We start from the raw sequence: 22536 nt of genomic DNA, 5'->3' as shown, positions 1-22536 counted from the left end.
GAACGGAGCTTCTGGCTGGCCCTTCACCAGGGTCCTTGGGCGCCTGGCACTCAAGCACTTTGCACGACGTCCCAACCCACGTCTGACCTCTGTCCCCGGGAGCAGGAAAGAGTTGGGTGGACTTAGCCCTGGACTCACAAGCCTGTTCGTCCTGCTGAAGTCCTCTCCGCCTTGCTCCTTCAAGCCCAAACCACACTCTGCTGGTGCCCGCCCTCCCAGGGAAAGTGGGCAGAGAGCTCCTTCCCCAGCCCCTCCCATAGAGGTCTGTTCCAGAGATGCAGTTCCCAGCCTCCTCTTCCCAAGCAGGCAGGAAAGCTGCCCCCTTCCCATCTCGCAGAGCAGAGTTACGGGAGGGATTGGCGTCCTTCCTCTCCACCGCCTGCCAGGCTTCTCCATGGTCACGCTGGGACCCCTAGATGGACCCCCGAATATTATATTTACCTTGTGTCCGTGTGGGTGTGTGCGTGCGTGTGTGTGTGGGTATGTGCGCCCCCTTTGAAGGAGCAGGAGTGCATCTGGTAGTTGAGGGAGGGTGTTGTGTGTGCCGGGGAGGGGGTCCTTCTGTTTGGTGCTACCCTTGTCTACTCTGCCGCTGGGACGGTGTGGGGTGCTTTCGCCGCCCCACCACTCCCTGCCCAGCTCCTCTGATGCCCTGTATGTCCAGGCTTGTGGGTGAAGCTGCTCGGGAGGGCAAGGAGAAGCAGCAGACTGGAGGGTTACCCATCAGCCCTTAGGATTTCCCCCCTCAGGCCTCCCACAGGTCCCTGGGTGGGCTCCCATGCGAGGGTAAAAGATGCTCAGGGAAACACTGGCCTAAGCTGCCTATTGGACCCTCCGTCTGCATTGCAGTGGGGTGAGGTGTGGCAGGGTCGGTGGGGTTGGGGGTGCCCGCTGTCCATACTCCTGCTGTTCGGGTGTCTCACTGCTAAGCAGGGAGTTGTCACCTCCCTTCTGGCTCTTCTGTGGGATACCAACACATGGTCTCATCCTCCTCCCTGTCTTGACTCCCCCTTGGTCCTTCCCATCAGAGCTGGGGTGGGGTGGACCCCTGTACCTGGGGCAGGCAGCCCCCCAACGTGGGGAACGAAACGGCAGAGACTGGAAAGGCAAAACAGGGCTCTGGCGATGCCTTTATTACCTGTCTGTCTCCCCTCTGTCTCCCATCACGGGCCTCCAGGGCTGAGGGGTGCAGGGCTCCCGGCAGCTACGGTGTGAGGTTTCCTGGTGCAGCCTCACCCTCCTTTCTGGCACCACCTCTTTCCCTTCCGAAGAGGCAGCAGCCAAAGCAGCTGCCGTTCCTATTCTGAGAGTGTATATATTTTTTACCAAAAGCTCGGGAGTTGTAAATTTATTTTTTAAAACTCAAAGAGGGAAAGAGCCTTGTATCATATGTAAACAGTGTATCATAGGTTATGTTGTACAGTCCCTTTTATACAGCGGTCTGTCTTGCTCCTGCCCCCCCCAAAAAATGTCTATAGACTCCCCACCCCCAGCACATTCACAGGCGCTGTGTCCCACCCCCTCCATCCCTCACAGACAGGGACCTCTGTCTATCTACTCCTCCCTGCTACTGCTGATGTGCCCTTCTCTCCCTGCAGCCGCCCTTCCTCCTGACCCCTCTCAGCAGCCTTGTCACTCCAGCTCTCATCATCTTCCCCAAACCCTAGGGCCCGCTGGTCCAGTCTCTGCTGCTGCCCACCCCTAGCCTTGACGCCTGCCCTGCTGCTGCCCAGGGGCCTCCCGGATGCCTTCCTGTGCCCCACAGCTTTTCCAGAGTGAAACGTGTGTACTGTACAGGCTCGGTTGTCATTGCAGAAACCTCCTGGTGGAGTAAAAGCTGATAAAATTCTGAATCAACCCGCCTGCTGTTCTCCATTCTGTTTCTTTGAGCCTGGGGAAGGAAAGGCCGAGGGAGGGGAGAGGGAACCACCTCTTGGGGCTCTGGGCTACCTCAACCAGGCTGTTCCGGAGTGACTGAAAATGTGGGTGAGAGGAAAAGGCGCTAACCTTGGGAGAAATGCCACCTAGTGCCTGGGACTTGCAAGAGTGAATGTTTTCATTCTTCCATGTTCCAGGTGCCATGGATATGTGATCGCGTTTAATTCTAACACTGTGAGGTGGAAGCTGGAAGCTGGGCAGTCCCAGCATAATGTCCAAGTTACACGGCGAGCGAGGGGGCAGAACGGGGCCCCTAACCCAGATGTGTCCGCTATAGACAGCATGCACGTTCTCTAGCCCAGGGGTCCCCAAACCCCAGGCGGCGACCCGGTAGTGGTCCGTGGCCTGTTAGGAACTGGGCCGCACAGCAGGAGGTGAGCGGCGGGTGAGCAAGCGAAGCTTCATCTGCCTCTCCCCATTGCTCGCATTACCGCCTAAACCATCCCCCCCCCCGCCATCCGTGGAAAAATTGTCTTCCACGAAACCGATCCCGGGTGCCAAATAGATTGGGAACCGCTGCTCTAGCCACTACCCAGACAGCATGCACTCTGCACACAACCAGTACCTACCAGTTATACTAAGATGTGGAGAATCTAGAGCCTCGTGTTAGGCTCTAATGAGAGCCTGAGCTCCAGGAGACATCGTATACTCAAACAGCTACACGTGAGCCCTTGACCTTCCCTCATCCTGCATCAGTTATTCCCTCAGTCTTCTGCATCTCAGAAAATGGCCCTCTCGGGCTTCCCTGGTGGCGCAGTGATTGCGAGTCCGCCTGCCGATGAGGGGGACGCGGGTTCGTTTCCCTGTCCGGGAGGATCCCGCATTCCGCGGAGCGGCTGGGCCCATGGGCCATGGCCACTGAGCCTGCGCGTCCGGAGCCTGTGCTCCGCAACGGGAGACGCCACAACAGTGAGAGGCCCGCGTACCAAAAAAAAAAAAAAGGTCCTCTTATCCACCCAAGTTTTCCAGGCAAAACTCTAAGACTCACCCTCGATGCCTCTTTCCCTCATCCCTCACTCATCTCATCGGCCCGGCCCGGCGGTTACAACTCCAGAACACAACCTGATCAGTCCACTTCTCTACGATTTCTCTATTACCACCCAGTCCAGACACTTTGATGTCTTCCCTGGACGACTGCACTAGCCTCCTACCTGGGCTCTCGGCTTCCTCTCTCCAACCTGCTCTTAACCCCACCAGTTGGGTCTCCACACTGCAGCCAGGGTGCTCTTTTACAAACCTGAATCAGATAATGTATGGCTAAACTTAAAGAGCAGCGATACCAGGTGTCAGTGAGAATGCGGAGCAATTGGCACTTCTATACATTGCTGGCGGGAGTCTAAATTGGTACAACCAGTTTGGAAAACTCTTTGGTCGTATCTACTAAAACTAAATGTACACCGTACCTGTGACCTAGCATTTCCATTCCTAGGTGTATATTCATGATAAAGAAGTTAGAAAAAACCCAAGTATCCTTCAACAGGTGAATGGACAAATCACTTGTAGTATATTCTTATAATGGAATATTACATAGCAATAAAAGGAACAAATGACTACTACCTGTGTAAATGAATCTCATAGACATAATATTGAGTAAGCAAAGCCAGACATATAAACTACACACTATATAATTCTGTTTAGAGAAGTTAAAAAACAGGCAAAATTATGGGGATTGGAGTGAAAATAGTGGTTACTCATGAGGTGGGAGAGAGTATTGAAGGGGTGTGAAGAAGCCCTGTGTGGTGATAATAATGTTCTGTGTCAGGGACTTCCCTGGTGGTCCAGTGGTTAAGAATTCGCCTTCCAATGCAGGGGATGAGGTTTCGATCCCTGGTGAGGGAACTAAGATCCCACATATGCTGTGGGGCAACTAAGCCCTCGTGCCACAACTAGAGAGCCCGCGTGCCGTAACTAAGACCCGACGCAGCCAAATAAATAAATTAATTTTAAAAATATGCCCGGGGGAATTCCCTGGTTTAAAAAAAAGTTCTGTATCTTTTTTTTTCATTGAAGTATAGTTGATTTACAATGTTGTGTTTAGTTTCAGGTGTACAGCAAAGTGATTCAGTTATGTATATACACATACATATATACATATATGTATATGTACATATATGTATGTGTATATATATATATTCTTTTCCATTATAGGTTATTAAAGATATTGAATATAGTTCCTTGTGCTATACCGTAGGTCCTCGTTTATCTATTTTATATATAGTAGTGTATATCTGTTAATCCCAAACTCCTACTTTATTTCTCCCCCACTTTCCCCCTTGGTAGCCATAAGTTTGTTTTCTATGTCTGTGAGTCTATTTTTGTTTTGTAAATAAGTTGCTTTGTAACATTTTTTTTAGATTCCACATATAAGTGATATCATATGATATTTGTCTTTCTCTGTCTAACTTACTTCACTTAGTATGATAATCTCAGGTCCATCCATGTTGCTGCAAATGGCAATATTTCATTCTTTTTTATGGCTGAGTAATATTCCACTGTATATATGGACCACATCTTCTTTATCCATTCATCTGTTGATGGACATTTAGGTTGCTTCTATGTCTTGGCTACTGTGAATAGTGCTGCTATGAACATAATGTTCTGTATCTTGACCTGGATGTGGTTACACGTGTGTGTGTGTGTGTGTGTGTGTGTGTGTCCATTGAGATTCATACATTTCACTGTAATGTTACAGTTTAACTAAAACAATTCCGATTATTATAACGCTCCTCTGTTTTTGATAACACTTAGGTGAAAAATCAAAATGCTCTCTCTCTGACCTCACCTCCTCTCCCTTCTCTCACTCATCCCACTCCAGCCACGTTGACTGCCTTACTGCTCCTAAAACACATAACTCTCATTCTTGTCTCAGGGATTTTACCTTTGCTCTTCCCTGAGCCTTTCCTGACTATTCTGATCCCACCCCTGCACCCCCCCCCACTCTCTCTCGCCTAATCCTCCTGTGTTTTCTTCAAGGCTCTCATCGCTACCTGACATCATCTACTCTTCTTTGTGTATTTGCTCCTCCAGCCCCCAGAATGTTAGCTCCATGTGTTTCTCTTGTTCACTCTTCAGAATCTAGAACAGTACTTGGCACCAAGAAGACACTCGATACATATTTGCTGAATGAGTAAATTAGGTTGTTTGAAATAGGAGCTGTAAGAAGGGGACAAGACACAGGATGATAAATGCTCTAGGAGTTAAGCCAAGGAGACTCACTACTCGTCTGGGGATAGGGGGGTGGGGGACAATAAGAGAAAACTCCTTGGGGGACTTCCCTGGCGGTCCAGTGGTTAAGACTCCGTGCTTCCAGGGACTTCCCTGGTTGTGCAGTGGTTAAGAATCCGCCAGCCAATGCAGGGGACATGGGTTCGAGCCCTGGTCCTGGAAGATCCCACACGCCGCAGAGCAACAAAGCCCATGCGCCACAACTACTGAGCCTGCACTCTAAAGCCCGTGAGCCACAATTACTGAAGCCCGCGTGCCTAGAGCCCGTGCTCCACAACAAGAGAAGCCATCACAATGAGAAGTCCACGCACCGCAACAAAGAGTAACCCCTGCTCACCACAACTAGAGAAAGCCCGTGCACAGCAATGAAGACCCAATGCAACCAAAATAAAAAAAAAGACTCCATGCTTCCAATGCAGGGGGTGTGGGTTCAATCCCTGGTCTGGGCACTAAGATCCCACATACTGTGGGGTGTGGCCAAAAAGTACACACACACACACACACACACACACACACACAAAACAGAGAGAGAATACTTCTTGGAAGAGATGACCCAGTCCTTGAAGCAGGCAAAGGGTTTGATGGGCAAAGTGTGGACATGGGAGCATTGCTCAGCACTGAGAGCTGCCCCTCATGACACGAGGTGGTCAGAGAGCCCTGTGGGCTGTATGGGGAGAGGATGAGCTTACTTAATAATGTTTCACCTCCTAGGCTGGCTTAGCAGTGAAAAAAAGGTGGAAATAATTTAGCGTGTAATAAATAAGATGTAATAAGATGCTCTCTGGATCTGGTGCACAGTGAAGAATTTAAGCAGTGCCCTTTGCATCCACTAGGTGTCGCCACCAAGATTACGTCTCACCACGCTTGGGAATAGGGAGGAGGCCTGGGACGGGGAGAGCGGGGTAGAATCTTGAATCTCTCAGAGGGTCTATCTCCAGGCATGAGAAAATTGACCAGAATAACCCATATCTTTAATTCTCTGCCTTTCTACTGGCTCTTTCCCAATAAGCGTTTAAACCCCTCTCAACTCTCCATTTTTACAAACTCTTTTTTGTGTGTGTGGGATCTCAGTTGCCTGACCAGGGATTGGACTCAGGCCACGACAGTGAAAGCCCGGAACCCTAACCACTAGGCAACCAGGGAACTCCCTACAAATGCTTTCCTTCACCTGACATACACGCTCTAGCTTCTGTACCCCCTCACTTCCAGTTCTAGGCCAAACTTCCTGAAAGGGTTGTCTCTACCTCCTCATGTCCCATTCATTCCTTTTTTACTTTGCCTTGTTCCCCCAACTTTTCATCATGAAAGATTTCAAACACAGAAAAGTTGAAAGATTAGTACAATGAATACTTAGATCTTTTTAGACTCTATGATTAACATTTTGCTAAATTTGCTTTTGTTCTCTCTGTACACACACACTCACACACACACGCACACACACACATTTTTCTTTTGCCAACCTACTTGAAAGTAAGTTGCAAACGTTAATATCATTTCATTCCTAAAAGCCTCAGCAGAAATCTCCTAAGAATAAGGACGTTCCCTTACATGTCTACCACACCATTATCACACCTAAGAAAATCAACAGTTGTTCCATGATATCTGCTAATATTCAGTCTATATTTAATTTTCCCAGGTTGTCTCAAAAAAATCTTTAAGAAAACTTTTAAAAATCCGGATCTGGGCTTCCCTGGTGGCGCAGTGGTTGAGAGTCCGTCTGCCAATGCAGGGGACGCGGGTTCGTGCCCCGGTCCGGGAGGATCCCGCATGCCGCGGAGCGGCTGGGCCCGTGAGCCATGGCCGCTGAGCCTGCGCGTCCGGAGCCTGTGCTCCGCAACGGGAGAGGTCACAGCAGTGAGAGGCCCGCGTACAGAAAAAAAAAAAAAAAAAAAAAAATCCGGATCTAATCAAGGTCCATGCGTTGCGTTCGGCTGTTATTTCTCTTTAGCATCTTAATCTAGAACAGCTTCTTTTCTTTCCGATGACATTGACTTTTCAAAGTCTAGGACAGATGTCTTGTAAATTCTTGACTTGTCTGATTGTTTCCCCATGCTCTTGTTTACTTGCATCCCCGTCCCCTCTATAGAGTATAAGCTATTAGTTCTGTCTAGAGAGAAGTGTCCAATACAAATATAATGTGAGCCATATCTGTAATTAAAATTTTTCTAGTAGTCACATTAAAGAAGTAAGAAGAGGGCTTCCCTGGCGGCGCAGTGGTTGACAGTCCGCCTGCCGATGCAGGGGACACGGGTTCGTGACCCGGTCCGGGAAGATCCCACATGCCGCGGAGCGGCTGCGCCCGTGAACCATGGCCGCTGAGCCTGCGCGTCCGGAGCCTGTGCTCTGCAACGGGAGAAGCCACGACAGTGAGAGGCCCACGTACCGCAAAAAAAAAAAAAAAAAGTAAGAAGAAACAAGTAAGTTAATTTAATACTTTAACTCAATATATCCAAAATAATATCATTTCAACATGTAATCAATATAAAAATATTGAGACATTTTACATTCTTTTTTTTGTATTAAGTCACTGAAATCTGGTATGCATGTTATACCCACAGCATATGTCAATTCAGACTAATCACTTTTTTTTTTTTTTTTTTTTGCGGTATGCGGGCCTCTCACTGTTGCGGCTTCTCCTGTTGCGGAGCACAGGGTCCGGACGCGCAGGCTCAGCGGCCACGGCTCACGGGCCCAGCTGCTCCGCGACATGTGGGATCTTCCCGGACCAGGGCACGAACCCGTGTCCCCTGCATTGGCAGGCTGACTCTTAACCACTACGCCACCAGGGAAGCCCTACGTTCTTTTCTTACATTCTTTTCCATTCTGATTTATCCCAGGAGAGTTAATATAGTTCCCTGTGCTATACAGTAGGACCTTGTTGCTTATCTATTCTCTATACAATAGTTTGCACCTACTAACCCCAAACTCCCGGTCCGTCCCTCCCCCACCTCCAACCCCCTTGGCAACCACAAGTCTGTTCTTTCTTTATGTCTGTGCAGAATAATGACATTTTAATTGATCAATAGCTACAAGTGACTAATGGCTCCCAGCTTGGACCGTATAGCTCTAGTAGTTTTCCAGAGCTTAAATATTCTAGGGAAGAATACTTTATAGGTGCTGCTGTTAATAGCATTATGCCAGGAGGCGAACAGTGTCAGGCTGGCCCATATTAGTGGTGGCTGAGTTTGACTCTGTGGTTAAGGAGGCACTGCCAGATTTCTCCATTAAAAAGACACTTTGTTTTTTCTCTTTGCAAAGACGCTTTGTTTTTTCTCTTTGCAGTTACTATGCGGTGATTTTTGCATCTGGCAAATATCCTGTGTATCCTAACCATTCACTCTTGTTAAAAAGTTATTTTTAAATGTGTTGTGTAATATTTCAATCATACAAAAAGTTTAAAGACTAATATAATGAACACCCATGTCTCCACCACTCAGCTTAAATGAAATCTTACCTTACAGCTGAGGCTCCTAGTACCTGCCCCCAGTCACAGGCTCTTCCTTTCTCCCCAGAGGCCACCACTTTCCTGAGTGTGGTATCATTTCCATGAGTTTCTGTAAACTTTCATTACATATGTATATATCTCAAAACAATATAGTGTTTTGCATTCAGGGGGAGTAGCAGTTTTACTGAGATATAATTTGCAACCACTATTTAAAGTGTATAGTCCGGGACTTCCCTTGTGGCACAGTGGTTAAGAATCTGCCTGCCAATGCAGGCGACACAAGTTCGAGCCCTGGTCCGGGAAGATCCCACATGTCTCGGACCAATTAAGCCCGTGTGCCACAACTACTGAGCCTGTGAGCCACAACTACTGAAGCCCGTGCGCCTAGAGCCCGTGCTCTGCAACAAGAGAAGCCACCGCAATGAGAAGCCCGCACACTGCAACGAAGAGTAGCCCCCACTCACTGAAACTAGAGCGAGCCTGCAGACAGCAACGAATGTGACATAGTGAATATACTATGACTCATGAATGCTTTCCAAGTGTGTACACGGTTCAGGTGCATTCCATTTAGTCTTTTCTCCACTTTGCAGATGGGGAGCCTGAGGCTGGGAGAGGTTGAGTACCTTGCCCAAAGTCTCACCCTATTCAGTAGCGGGGAGAACTAAGACTCTAGGCCTTGGGCTCTCCCGACAGCACTGCCTCCAAAGTCTTTGTGCCCAGTCATACCCAGCGGCCACTCAGTGCAGGCATCCATCATCTCTCACTTAGATGTCCACAACACTTTTGCCTTTAACCTGGCCCCCTCTAATCCATCCTCTATGCTGCAGTCAGTCAGAGGGATCTTTCTAGAAGGCAAAGTGGGTCATGGCAGTTCTCGGCTCAAACTTTCTAGTGGTTTCCCTCTTGCCCTAGAGATAAAAATCTAACTTTTCATGAGAAATAAAAAAGTCCTTCACAAATTGGCCCCTGGCAACTTGACAGTGTAGCATGGGGCAGCGGTTCTTCATGGATGCATGTTGGAAATTCGTGGTAGCTTTTTTTGTTTTTTGCCCCACTGCAAGGCTTGTGGGATCTTATTTCCCTGACCAGGGATCGAACCTGGGCCCTCAGCAGTGAGAGCATGGAGTCCTAACCATTGGACCGTCAGGGAATTCCCTGTGGTTTTTTTTTGTTTATCCCAATGATAAGTTCGTGCTACTGGCATTTGGTAGGCAGGAGTTAGGGATGCTATATTTTGGCAATGGAAGGGACCATTCTGCACAACCAAGAATTATCCACATGACTTTCACTGTCTTACTGAACATTCTGTGTGAAAAATCTATTATCAACTGAGCCTAGAATCTATCTCTATTAACCCTACATCCAAGGGAGGAGGGGACAGGTTTATTTCTGGTTCACCCTAACCATGAGGATGTAGTCCTTTGGGGTCCCATCTTTATGAAGGAGAATGTCCTGTTAAACTCCCCTGTTGAGGAGGTCCTGGGGTGTTTTCTTTTCCCACAAGACCTGGAAAAAGCTCAAATTCATCTAGTTAGGCAAGTGTCCTCAGAGCAAAAGCCTGCTTCAGTGTTCCACTTGTCTCTCTTTATGTCCCCTGCCTTCACTTACTTTGTTTGCCCTGAAAATTCCTCAATTTTCCATTAAAGCATTTAAGAGTTGGGGACCTGATGAAAGCACTTTATCACGTGCTTTCCTATTCATCACCTCATTTGGGCCTTCCAACAACCCTATGAAACAGTTGGGACAGGCACTATTATGTAGACCCATTTTACAGATAGGGTAGCTGCGGCCCAAAGGCACGCAGTAAGTAGTGAGAACTAAGTCCCAATTCTATCCCCTTACTTCGGATTCAGCGTAAATAAGGATGATGGAGAGACCCAAAGGACATTGTGAAGATATAAGACAATGAGGTTGACTGCAACGGAAAAGCATTTTTGTGGGTGGACTAGGGAGGGATCCTTACTCAGCTGGGACCGAGTTAACAGCAGCCCCACCAGGGAGGGCACAGGATTCCCTTCCCTGATCCAGGCAGCTGGAAGTCCGCAGCACCAACCCCCAGCTCTGGAAACTGAGGAAGCCCAGGCCCGGTAAAGAGGAGACGGATGTTCACAGGTGTTCGACGTTAAGGATAACTTGTTAACAAGGCCTGCCTCTGTTCCCGTGACAACCAGAGCTTGACTACTGAGCCCTTGCAAGGTTGACTGGGGCGGGTTCTTCGTTAACTCGAAATTAGGAAAGGATATTTATGGGGTGTGTGCGCGCAAAAAAGATGAAAAAGATATTCAAAAAGATGTTCAGCTCAGTGATTCTTCTCCACCTCCGCAACATGTTAGAATCACTTTCGCAATTTTAAAAGTTCCGATGCCTAGCCATACACAAGACCAATTAAATCAGAATCTCTGGGGATGGAACTCAGGTATCACTATTTAGTCAAGTCTTACCAGGTGATTCTAATCGCAGCCAAAGTTGCGATCCCAGCTTTTAGCTGCTAAACCAAATTCCTGCGACCTTCTCCAGATGGCGGCCACCCGCCCACTTCCGCCTTTACGTGCCCTGGCAGGGGGCGGGCTTTCCAGGGGCGCATGCGTGTAGCTTCTCTTCGCGCTCTGCTCCCTCCTCCTTTTCCCCCTCCTCCATTTTGTTCGCGGACGCTGGGGACGGTGGGAGCAGATCCATTTCCGGGTTGGCAAAAGGGGCGGCGGCGGCGAGAAAGGGAGCTTGCCGGGGGGCGAGCAGGACGAGACGGAGCCGGAGCGGAGGTGGCGGAGGATTCGCTCCCGTAGCCGCTGTGCCCAGGTCGGGAAGAGGCCGGGGAGGGTGGGTCCGTCGCTGAAATGACCTGAGGACCTGAATGGGAGGGAGAGCCGGGGGAGGGGCGATTGGGCGGGGCTTGAAGAGAGAGGGGGACTTTGGAGGAGGGGCCTGTGGGAGAGAGGGGTCCTGGGGGCGGGACCTGAGGGGAGGGCGAGTGGGGGCTGGGCCTGAAGAACCTGCAGAAGAGGGGGCGTGGGGAATCTAAGTAGGGAGGAGGGGTCGGGAATTGGTGTGGGGCGAGCGCCGACTGTGAAAAGGTGAGGAAGGTTATTGAGAGACGGGAAATAAGGGATCCTGAAGGGTTGGGTAAGGTGAGTAAGACGGCGACTCAGGGTGAGGAACGAGGTAACCGTGCGCAAAAAGGGAGATGGGGAGGGAGGACCTGTTGGGAACAGGTAATTAACAGGATGCTCCGGGTGAGGAGGTCGCCGTGACATTTTGGGAGTTGATGAGTGAAAACCAATGGTTGAAGGGATAACTGAGGAAATTGATTACTCTAGAGGGAATTTGGAGAACATTAGTTGAGAAGGAATCAGATTTGAGTTAAAGGTTGGATTGAGAAACGTTGGGGTTCGCATGGGAGCAACCTGCAATTGAAGGTTCAGGTTGGAGTGATGTGAAGTCTAGTTCTGGGCACCTCCAGGATCCACCTCCCTTTTCATCGTGTTGTTTTTGCCCTATGTTTGTTTCTGAATGACTTATGGTATGTTTTGGGTGACTTTTTTTCTCCTTTTACAAACCAGAACAGAACCTCAGGGAACAAGGACTCCTAAGGATTTACTAAGTAACTTTGAGGCAAATCATTAAACTGTCTCATTTTTTTCTCTTGGAAATGTAGGTTTGATCCCTTTCTGCTTCTAAAAGATTGTGTTAACCAAATGGGATCTTTAAAGTGGTTGCAAAGAAGTGATCCCTGAAAATTGGATTGAGATATTGATATTTAGAAGACATGTCTTTCCCAGTTTCTTCCTCTCAGCCTTGCACATTTTTTTTTTTTTATGCCAGGGAAGAGTTGGTTTTGATTTGATACATGTCCAATTTTTAAACTTTTCTCAGTGTCAACTTTTAGTAGCCAAAAATTTCATATTGTTGTGTTACATTGTATTGGCTGCCATCAAGACCGAGATGGGGAAGTTAGAATTGGGAATAAATAAGGTTAGTTGATGGAGAATGTGGAAGAATGCAGTATTTTATTTCTGTTTTATTGTCTTTGAGAATTCACTGGAAAATAGTGTTGTAGACAGTTGAGCCTTTTGCTTTGGTCCAGTCACTTTGGCCCTTTTTGCCAGTTGTTGGGGAAGCAGTGTGTTTGTGGACAATTTTAGCTTCTTTATTCTTAATCCTTTAGCATCTTGACTGTTCTAGCGTTTTCTTTGGGCATAATACTCTATAAACACTTTGCCCTTAGGTGAATTTGTTTAGCTTAGAAGTGTTCCTGAAGGTCTTGGCATTTCTGAAGTCTGATGTGGATTTGCTTAAGAAGGGGCAGATTCTAACTCACACTTGATATCAGAGTAGTGTTTACCTTAGTTGGTACTGATTAGTTAGGTGATGTCAGCACAAAGGTGAAATGCAGAGGAAAGTGGAAGGTGTTGAGAACTGTAAGTTTTCTGGTTTTACTGATGGCTTTTAAGAAGGGAAAGCACAAGTCCTATTTCTTTTGAAGAGAAAATTGTCGGATGTTCTTTCTTGACTTCTTGGGCTCTTTGATTGGGAGAGTAACCTGGTGGACTTGAACCTGTGTTCTTATTGTTTTGAAGTAATTTTGAAAACCGTGGGCCTGCTGATTCAGGCTGTTTCAGCAACCCAGCCCCAGGGAGAACTGCAGGTATGAAGTGTATACAGGTGGTCCCTGACTTACCATGGTTCCATTAAAGATTTTTCAACTTCATAATGGTGTGTGAGTGATATGCATTCAGTGGAAGCTGTACTTCTAATTTTTAATTTTGATCTTTCCCTGATTTGGCACCATACTCTCTTGTGATGCTGGGCAGAGGCAGACAGCCGCAGCTCCCAGTCAGCCACACCAACTGATACACTTACAACCTTTCTGTGCCCATACAACCATTCTGTCTTTCGCTTTCAGTACAGTATTCAGTAAATGACGTGAGATATTCAACACTTTATTATAAAATAGGCTTTGTGTTAGATGATTTTGCCCTACTCTAGGCTAATGTAAGTGTTCTGAGCGCATTTAAGGTAGGCTAGGCTAAGCTATGACGTTCAGTAGGTTAGGCGTATTAAATGTCTTTTCGAATTAACAGTATTTTCAACTTACAATAGGTTTATCAGGATGTAACCCATCTGTACACTTATTTGGGGGTAAAAACGTGCTTAATATTTTGCTGTCATTTCAACCTACAGTGTGTCTTTTTGGTTTGTTTTTAAGGTATTGAAATAAGTTGTGGAGGCTCAGAGCTCTGGGCAGACTTTTGGTATAGCCTGCTTCTTTCACATAATGGTTTTCCATTTTTCCTATCCTGTCATGTGTTTCCATTGCTCTACTGGAGCCAGTCCGAAGTGGAAAATGGCAAATTGCACATTTTTTTCCTCCTTTTCACTCTCTGGTGGACATCTTGTCTGTGTCACAGTTTGATACCACCAAATTGAAAGGATTTTTGACTGCTTCAAATGGGGAGGGTGGACAGAAGCTGAGCTGGGTTTGCTGGGCCAGAGAATGGACTCTGTCAAAGCAAAGAATAGTTGCAGAAACACAAACCAGGACCTTGAAGCTGTGACTAACATTTTGGCAACATGCTTCCCTTTGCCAAATAACTTCTTTTCTTCCTGAGTGTGATTGTTGATCTCCTTCTCAAAGTAGGCTCTTGTTGCTACTGTTCTTTACACAGCTCCCGAGCAGAAGTTGGCAGAGTTCCGGTTGACTGTCTCTGGAGGGATGTGGCCCGGATTAGAGTGGATGGGGTGTTTCATGTCAGAGTGAGGTTCATTGGCAGATCCTGAGAGCTGCTCTGCAAGGAAATGGAGGCGGTACTCTTTACTGAATGTTCTTACATGCCTTTATGTTTCTCCTAAATTCAAATCTGTTGCTTATTCATCTGGTGATTAAATGCAGAATCATTGCCTTTGCCTAGCTTTGAAAGTCCAAGGCATTGAGGAAGAGAGAAAGAGTGTTTCCCACTCTTTTTTTCGCCCCACTCTCACTCCCAAGCCTTTGAGCCTGGGGAGCCACAGGCTAAACTCACAGGCACTTCTTGGTATTATTATCGAGGGGTATTTTAAAATGCTGAATAGAACTTTATGGAGAAAAACAATGTTAGTAGGGAAAGAAGGTGATACATTTGCTAATGTCTGTGTCAGTCTTAGATCTCTTAATATTTTGGCTTACCATGCCTGTGGAGGCAAATAGGTTATCAAATAGGGGAGCCAGGAATTGGCTTCTAACTTGCCATTTAGGCTTGGCAAAATTACAGCAATTTAGTATGACTACACTGAAAACTTTATTTATTTATTTTTTGAAGATGTTGGGGGTAGGAGTTTATTAATTTATTTATTTTTGCTCTGTTGGGTCTTCGTTTCTGTGCGAGGGCTCTCTCCAGTTGTGGCAAGTGGGGGCCACTCTTCATTGCGGTGCACGGGCCTCTCACTATCGTGGCCCCTCTTGTTGCGGAGCACAGGCTCCAGACGTGCAGGCTCAGCGGCCATGGCTCACGGGCCCAGTTGCTCCGCGGCATGTGGGATCCTTCCAGACCAGGGCTCGAACCCCTGTCCCCTGCATTAGCAGGCAGATTCTCAACCACTGTGCCACCAGAGAAGCCCTACACTAAGTACTTAATGCTACTTAGTAAATGTCCTTTTCAGTGTGTTCTACTTAGTGAATACCCCCTTTTTAAAAAATATTTATTTATTTATTTGGTTTTTCCGGGTCTTAGTTGCTGCATGTGGGCTCCTTAGTTGTGGCATGCGAACTATTAGTTGCTCCACGGCATGTGGGATCTAGTTCCCTGGCCAGGGATCGAACTCGGGCCCCCTGTATTGGGAGCGCGGAGTCTTAGCCACTGCGCCACCAGGGAAGTCCCTACCCTTTTGTTTTTCAGGGGATAATTATTTGAAGATAACTGTGTCTCCATTAGGTCTTGGAATGGATTATGAAGATCATTTCTTGCAGTGTGTGACAGTGGCCCGTGTAACATTGGAGATAACCCCAAAACAAATCCTCTTCTTGGTGGCCTTGGATTCGCCTTTCTCTTGCCATCGTTAGTCCAGAGTATTCTGTTCCTGATATGCAGGTTCAGATCCAAAGGTTTTGACTCTGGTCCAGGGCTTTGATTGTGGCAACAAATATGATTATTGGAGTTGTGTTCAGCCTAGTCTCAGGTCTTTCTTTCCTGAAGAGTGTCTTGGAAATTTGGCACATCTGTATATCCAAGGAACGTGTGTAGATGTCCTCCCCATTTTAATTATTGGTTTTCAAAAAATTTTTAGTTTCTTAAACTTCATGGATTCATATTAAGCTCCATTTAGACTGAGGCCCCTGAGTGAAAGTAATTTGTTTTTAGTTGGTATTTATGATAATTCTTCAGTACAAATTCATCAACCGGCTTTCTGTGCTTATAGAAATGCTGAATCCAATAATCCCTTTTTTTTTCCTCCCAATAATCCCTCTGACTGTGAAACATTCTCCATAAGTCCAGATTGGAACAACTGGTTGTTTAAAAAAGAAAAAAAGGCATTTTCTAAAGTGGTACAGTCTACTATGGGACACGCTGTCTAAGATTTGTAGATAGTGAGTTTTCCTTCTTTCCCCTTCTACCTTCCCTGTGCTCAGATGTAGGCAGGGTGTTTGTCATCAAATATCCAGGTATGAGATTAATTTAAACTCTAGCTATCACTGTCTTATAAGGACAGGACTGTCTTTAACAAATATTATTTTAAAAAAATACTTTATTTATTTATTTGGCTGCGCCAGGTCTTCGTTGCAGCACACGGGATCTTCGTTGCTGCATGTGGGCTCTTTAGTTGCGGCATTCGAACTGTTGGTTGCGGCATGCATGTTGGATCTAGTTCCCTGACCAGGGATTGAACCTGGGTCCCCTGCATTAGGAGCGTGGAGTCTTAGCCACTGGACCACCAAGGAAGTCCTGACAAATATCATTCTTTTAAATAGATAATACACTCACATGGCCCAGAATTTGAAAGGTAAAAAAAAAGGTTTACAGTCAATAGTCTGCCCTCCACCCTTGTCTACTCTTCATTCCAGTTCGTCTCTCCAGAGTCAGCTAATATTATCAGTTTCTTGAGATCCTTTGCAGAGATAACTGTGTACATGTAAAGCAAATACATACATTTCTTGCTTTTTTTTTTTTTTTTTGCGGTACTCGGGCCTCTCACTGTTGTGGCCACTCCGGCGGCTGAGCACAGGCTCCGGACGCGCAGGCTCACCGGCCATGGTTCACGGGCCCAGCCGCTCCGCGGCATGTGGGATCTTCCCGGACCGGGGCACGAACCCGTGTCCCCTGCATCGGCAGGCGGACTCTCAACCACTGCGCCACCAGGGAAGCCCTTCTTGCATTTTTTTAAACGAGTGTAGCACAGTGCTAATTCTATCTGCAGTTTGTAAGAAACTTATTTTGACCATCATTCCGCATGAGCAGTAGAGAGAGTGGGCACCTACCCTATACTGGTAGATATTTAATGTTTCCAGTCTTTTGCTGTTACAAACTATGCTCCGGTGAATAACTATATATATTTGGTCCTTTGCATGTGTGACTGTATCTGTAGGGTAAATTATAAGTAGAATTGCTGAAGCTGCTTTTTTGGGGCCCTGTCATTCACTTATGTGACAATTTTTGAGCTCCTGCTGTGTGCCAAGCACTGTGGTAGGTGCTGGAGATACAGCAGTGAACAAAACTGACTCAGAGCTTGCACTCATGCGATTATGGTCTAATGGGGGAAACATCCATTAAACAAATAATTAATTACTCTTGCTATAAGTGCTGTGGAGAGAGCTAATGAGAAGCCTAACCCTGGTTCATTGGGAAGGCAGGCACTCAGGGAAGGTCCCTGAGGAATTGACTTCTAAGGCTGAAACCTAAAGGATGAGGGGAGGAAATGGCATAGATGAAGGTCCTGAGGAGGGAAAGAGCTTGGCTATTTTGAAGAATTGAAGGAAGTTCCAGTGTGTCTGGAGCTTAGGGAGTGAGAAGCAGAGAGATAGGAGGCAAGGCTTCAGAGAGTGTGAGCTCTCCAAAGATAAAGATAAATGGCATAGTAAATTTTGAGCTCAGCCTTTACAATAGACATTTTTTCCTGCCACTTCTTTCCACATGTAGTAGTTGACCAGTGTTGATGCTGAAACCATCAATATCATAAAGGAGTATGATGCCTGTATGGTGGAACGTGTTTTCTAAAAACTTTCCTGGGTAAAGTCTATTCTTTTAATCTTGATTTCTTTTAGGTCCTGCAAATTAAACTTGTGTGGCTGGATTAGGACTTAAAGTTTTGGGCTCTTGAGAACTGGTTTGGAGATTGTTGGGGAGCAGTTTTTATATGGGGGATGATGAGATTGTTAGTTTGCCAGACCTGCTTATTTAGGAAACAGAAAACCTCTTCAGTTCTGGAGACTATTGACTGTTTTTTTTTTGTAAGCCTCATGGGGCTGGAGAGAGAACACAGATGTTCTTATTGTGAACTACTGAATATAATTTGTCATACCCATCATCTAGGCCATATGTCTTAACATAATGCCTACGACTTATTGGACATGCAAATGAATTAGTAGCTCAAGGGCCATTATAACTGAATATATGAAAACATTTTTATCTGCTGTATATTTTATATTGACGTTTGTTCAGGAATCACAGTACTCTTCCCCAAAGCCCAGGTGGTCCTGTTTGATTTAGTACCTTTCTTGTGTGATTGGATCAGCTTGCCCTGTTTTCATAGCTCAAAGTAGACTCTTGGTTTAGCAGATCATCACTAGTGATCAAGGAATGAAAATGTGCAAGTTTTTCTAGCATTTGAGCAAGGAGCATATGTGTATCTGATGGCTTAAGGATGTTAGAGTGAGAGAAAGAGACTCTTCAGTGAAAGTCATAGCTTTGTTATAAGATTATCTGTGGTGAGTTGGGACTTAATATATTATCTTTGAAATGAGGCATGACACTTCTCTCCATGTGGAGTCTGGATCAACATTTTATGGAGCATCTGCTTAAATTTTCTTTCAGGCCTTTTTAAAAAAATATTAAGTTATTTTTGGCTGCGTTGGGTCTTCGTTGCTGCATGCGGGCTTTCTCTAGTTGTGGCGAGCGGGGGCTACTCTGTTGTGTGCGGGCTTCTCATTGTGGTGGCTTCTCTTGTTGCGGAGCACAGGCTCTAGGCACGCGGGCCTCAGTAGTTGTGGCACGTGGGCTCAGTAGTTGTGGCTCGCGGGCTCTAGAGCACAGGCTCAGTAGTTGTGGTGCACGGGCTTAGTTGCTCCACGGCATGTGGGATCTTCCCAGACCAGGGCTTGAACCCTTGTCCCCTGAATTGGCAGGCAGACTCCCAACCACTGCGCCACCAGGGAAGCCCAGGCCTTTTCTTAATGGAGACTGTCATCACTGATTTTCCTTACTTCTGACTGTTCTGTGTCTAAGCTTTCTACTTTTATATTTGGGGTGTGCAAATGAAGGAAGGCACACAGAAGTCGAGGGCTAGTACTATGAGATGGCCAACTTAGAGTGAGAAGAGCTGTTTTTTGTCATCAGTGACTAGGTTTCAGCCTACCTGGTAACAGTCTTTTAATCTCATTAACAGTTTCTCAGAACTTCTAAAGATATTTTGACAACAGATGGTTATTTTTGTTTTTCAATTAGTTGCATTAAATTGAGGAGAAGACCTTTTAAAAAGGGGGCTAAGGTAATTGATTTTAAGATTTATCCCTCTATTTTTGTGCTTACCTTTGCAGTTAAATTTTGGTCACGAATTCTCATAGTGGCCTGGAAGTTCCTCCCATATTTGACCTGTGGTGCAGTGAGCTCTGGGGTGGTGAACATTGTTTGGTTACACCCAGGCTGTGCCAGAGATTCAGGTTGCATTAGGCAGCCTGCTTGCATTACAGTGAGTGAGACACGGGTTATTTTGGTTTGTTTGGGATTTTCTACTCTCTTTAACTGCATTGGTAACAGATCCAGTACTGACCTCATTTTTTTGAAATTTTGGTCAGTCTGAAGCTTGGTTTTGCTTATACGGCATTAGATTTTTTTTGATTTTTAGTAATTAAATTAAAAAATAGAGTAAGAATACATCGTTTAAAGAGTCAAATAGTACTATAAGTCTTACAATTTAAAAAGCTGCTCCATTTCTCCTTATTTGTCCTCAATCTGAATACTTCTGGTATTTTTTTCCTGATGTATATTGCCTTCGTGTTTCTACATAGTATACTCACACTGTTATGTCTTGGTTTTTCAATTCTTAGATATTATCTATTGAATTTCTACTGTGGACACTGAATTTTGCATTCTTACGTTGCTTTTCACGCTCAACCCTTCCTGCTATCTGCCTAATAGGGATATATCACAATCTTGATTAAATCAATATTTTGTATTATATATCAGGATTCAAATAGAAAAACCAACCATTCTTGAGATTTCACAGATTACCAAATCATTGGAAGGCCAGGGGAGCATAGGTCAGGGAAAGCCACTTGTGCGGATTGTAAGAAACTGCAACCATTAATAATCTTGGCTGCCTTAAACACCAAAGCAGGCAATTTACAGAATATTGAAAACTGCTGCAAACCACATGTCTGTCATCTGTTGGAGGCCACACACCTGCTCATTGCTCCTGGAAGGTCAGTAGTAGCATCTACCTTCCTTCCATCTTCCAGATCTTGAGTGAATGAGTTGTGTCGGTGGAATTTAAACCACAGCCTCGTTGACAGGGGATTCTAGGAAAAGTAGTTCCCAGACCTCCAGCCTCCCTCCTCTCCCATGACTCCAGAAGGGAGTAGAGGTGAGTGTTATCAAAAGAAGGAAAAAAAAAAAGCATCCAGTATATTGACTGTGTACTATATTTCCTTCTTCATACTTTTTTCCCCTAAGTATAATAATTGCCTTTTTTCTTTTGTTGTTTTTTTTTGGCTTGATTTTCTGAGTGTCAATCATTAATTCATCCCTAAACTCGGATGAAAGTTTCTCTTTTCAGTACACTCGAACACATTAGTGGAGTCTCTTCCAGAGGCTTTATGAAAAAGCGTCTATAGGAGGGGGTGCATTTTTTGAGGTCTTGCATGTCTGAATCATCTCTTTTCTACCCTCACGCTGGTTGGTAGTGTGATTAGATATAAAATATCATGTTGGGGATCATATTTCTTTGGAAATTTTAAGCCTTTGTCGTTTTCTAACTTTCAAAAATCATATTGTGAAGTTTGATGCTATTCCGATTCTAGATTCTTTGTGTGGGATCTGTTTTTCCTCTGAGAGATTTTAGGGTCTTGTCTTTACCTGCACCCCCTGGAAGACACTGCAGTGGAAGTGCAGAGTCTTAATCACTGGATTGCCAGGGAAGTCCCATTTAGCGTCTTGTCTTTATCCCTGGTATTCTGAAATGCAGTGATGTGCGTTGGGATGGTTATTGGAATTCATCATGCTTGGGAATTCCCTGGTGGTCCAGTGGTTAGAACTCCACACTTCCACTGCTGGGGGCCCAGGTTTGATCCCTGGCCAGGGAACTAAGATCCCACGAGCCTGGTGGTGCGGCCAAAAAAAAAAAAAATCATCATGGCTGACCTTCAGTGGGCGTTTTCAGTCTGCAACTTATTTCCATCTGTCTTGGGAAGTTTTCTTGTATTAACATCTTTTATAATGTATTCTCTCTCTGATAATTATTTTTCTCTTCTCTCTTTCTGGGAACCCCTTTTGGGGAATCCAGATGGTGAAACTCCTAGAATGGCCCTGTAATTTTTTTTCCCTTGTGAATTTTTTTTTTCTCATTCAATTTTCAGATAACCTTAGTTTTTTCTTCCAACTCTTCTATTGTATTTTTAATATTTGCTATCAATTTTTTTTTTGCTATCAATTTAAAACAAATTTATTTATTTATTGGCTGCGTTGGGTCTTTGTTGCTGCATGCGGGCTTTCTCTCGTTGCGGTGGCGAGTGGGGGCTTCTCTTGGCTGTGGTGTGTGGGCTTCTCATTGTGATGGCTTCTCTCGTTGTGAAGCATGGGCTCTAGGTGCACGGGCTTCAGTAGTTGTAGCACGCGGGCTCAGTACTTGTGGCTTGCAGACTTAGTAGTTGTGGCATGTGGGCTTAGTTGGTCCACAACATGTGGGATCTTCCCGGACCAGGACTCAAACCCGTGTCCCTTGCATTGGCAGGTGGATTCTTAACCACTGCACCACCAGGGAAGTCCTTGCTATCAGTTTTTTTAATTTCAGGAAATTTTTTTGGAATTTTATATATAAATATTTTTGCATGTTGTCAGGAATTGTGTTTTGTTTGCTTTGATTCCTGTCTTTCATGTTAGAGGTTTTCTTGAAATGTCTGATAATTCTTGGCTATGTCTGTTCATTTTTAAGGATGAGGCACTAAAAAGCTGAGTGTGGAGCCCTGGCTCATCAAGTGGTGGGCACCATTTTAGGGTGAATTGGCACTGGTCACTTTCCTCAGAGAGGGCTGCTCCAGTCTTCTGCCTGGAGAATATAAGCCCAGCAGCAGGTGTTTTTGGAGCCAAATGGGAGAAGAGAGCTGGGGATGGGGGAAGAGGTCTCATTGTTGAGTACAAGTTAGACTTTCACTTGATCCCTCTGTTTTCATTATGGCTCTGCTGCCCTTAGCTATGACTGGTCCCTTGGTTCAAGAGGCCCTCTGGTTCAACTTCTCTCATCTTCTGCCAGGCATCATGGGGGAGGGGGCAGAGAGGATGGAAGAATCTTATTTCTTTTTTTTTTTTTTTTTTTTTTTTTTTATGCGTTACGCGGGCCTCTCACTGTCGTGGCCTCTCCCGTTGCGGAGGACAGGCTCCGGATGCGCAGGCTCAGCGGCCATGGCTCACGGGCCCAGCCGCTCCGCGGCATGTGGGATCTTCCCAGACCGGGGCACGAACCCGTGTCCCCTGCATCGGCAGGCGGACTCTCAACCACTGCGCCACCAGGGAAGCCCAGAATCTTATTTC

The 22536-nt window shown here is 45.9% G+C and overlaps 1 protein-coding gene across 1 annotated transcript in view; it reads left to right on the top strand.

Annotated features, from left to right (window-relative positions):
* Positions 1 to 11310: 11310 nt before the first annotated feature.
* Positions 11311 to 22536, top strand: part of WIPF2 (WAS/WASL interacting protein family member 2) — a 38969-nt gene continuing 27743 nt past the window's right edge. The window contains exons 1-3 of the mRNA XM_065897378.1: positions 11311 to 11404; positions 15478 to 15714; positions 20250 to 20374. The gene's annotated coding sequence lies outside the window, so the exon portion shown is untranslated. The remainder of the gene's footprint in view (positions 11405 to 15477; positions 15715 to 20249; positions 20375 to 22536) is intronic.

The sequence above is a fragment of the Phocoena phocoena genome, chromosome 19 (assembly GCF_963924675.1).
Source record: "Phocoena phocoena chromosome 19, mPhoPho1.1, whole genome shotgun sequence".
Lineage (NCBI taxonomy): Eukaryota > Metazoa > Chordata > Mammalia > Artiodactyla > Phocoenidae > Phocoena > Phocoena phocoena.
This window is presented reverse-complemented; position numbering and strand designations above follow the sequence as displayed.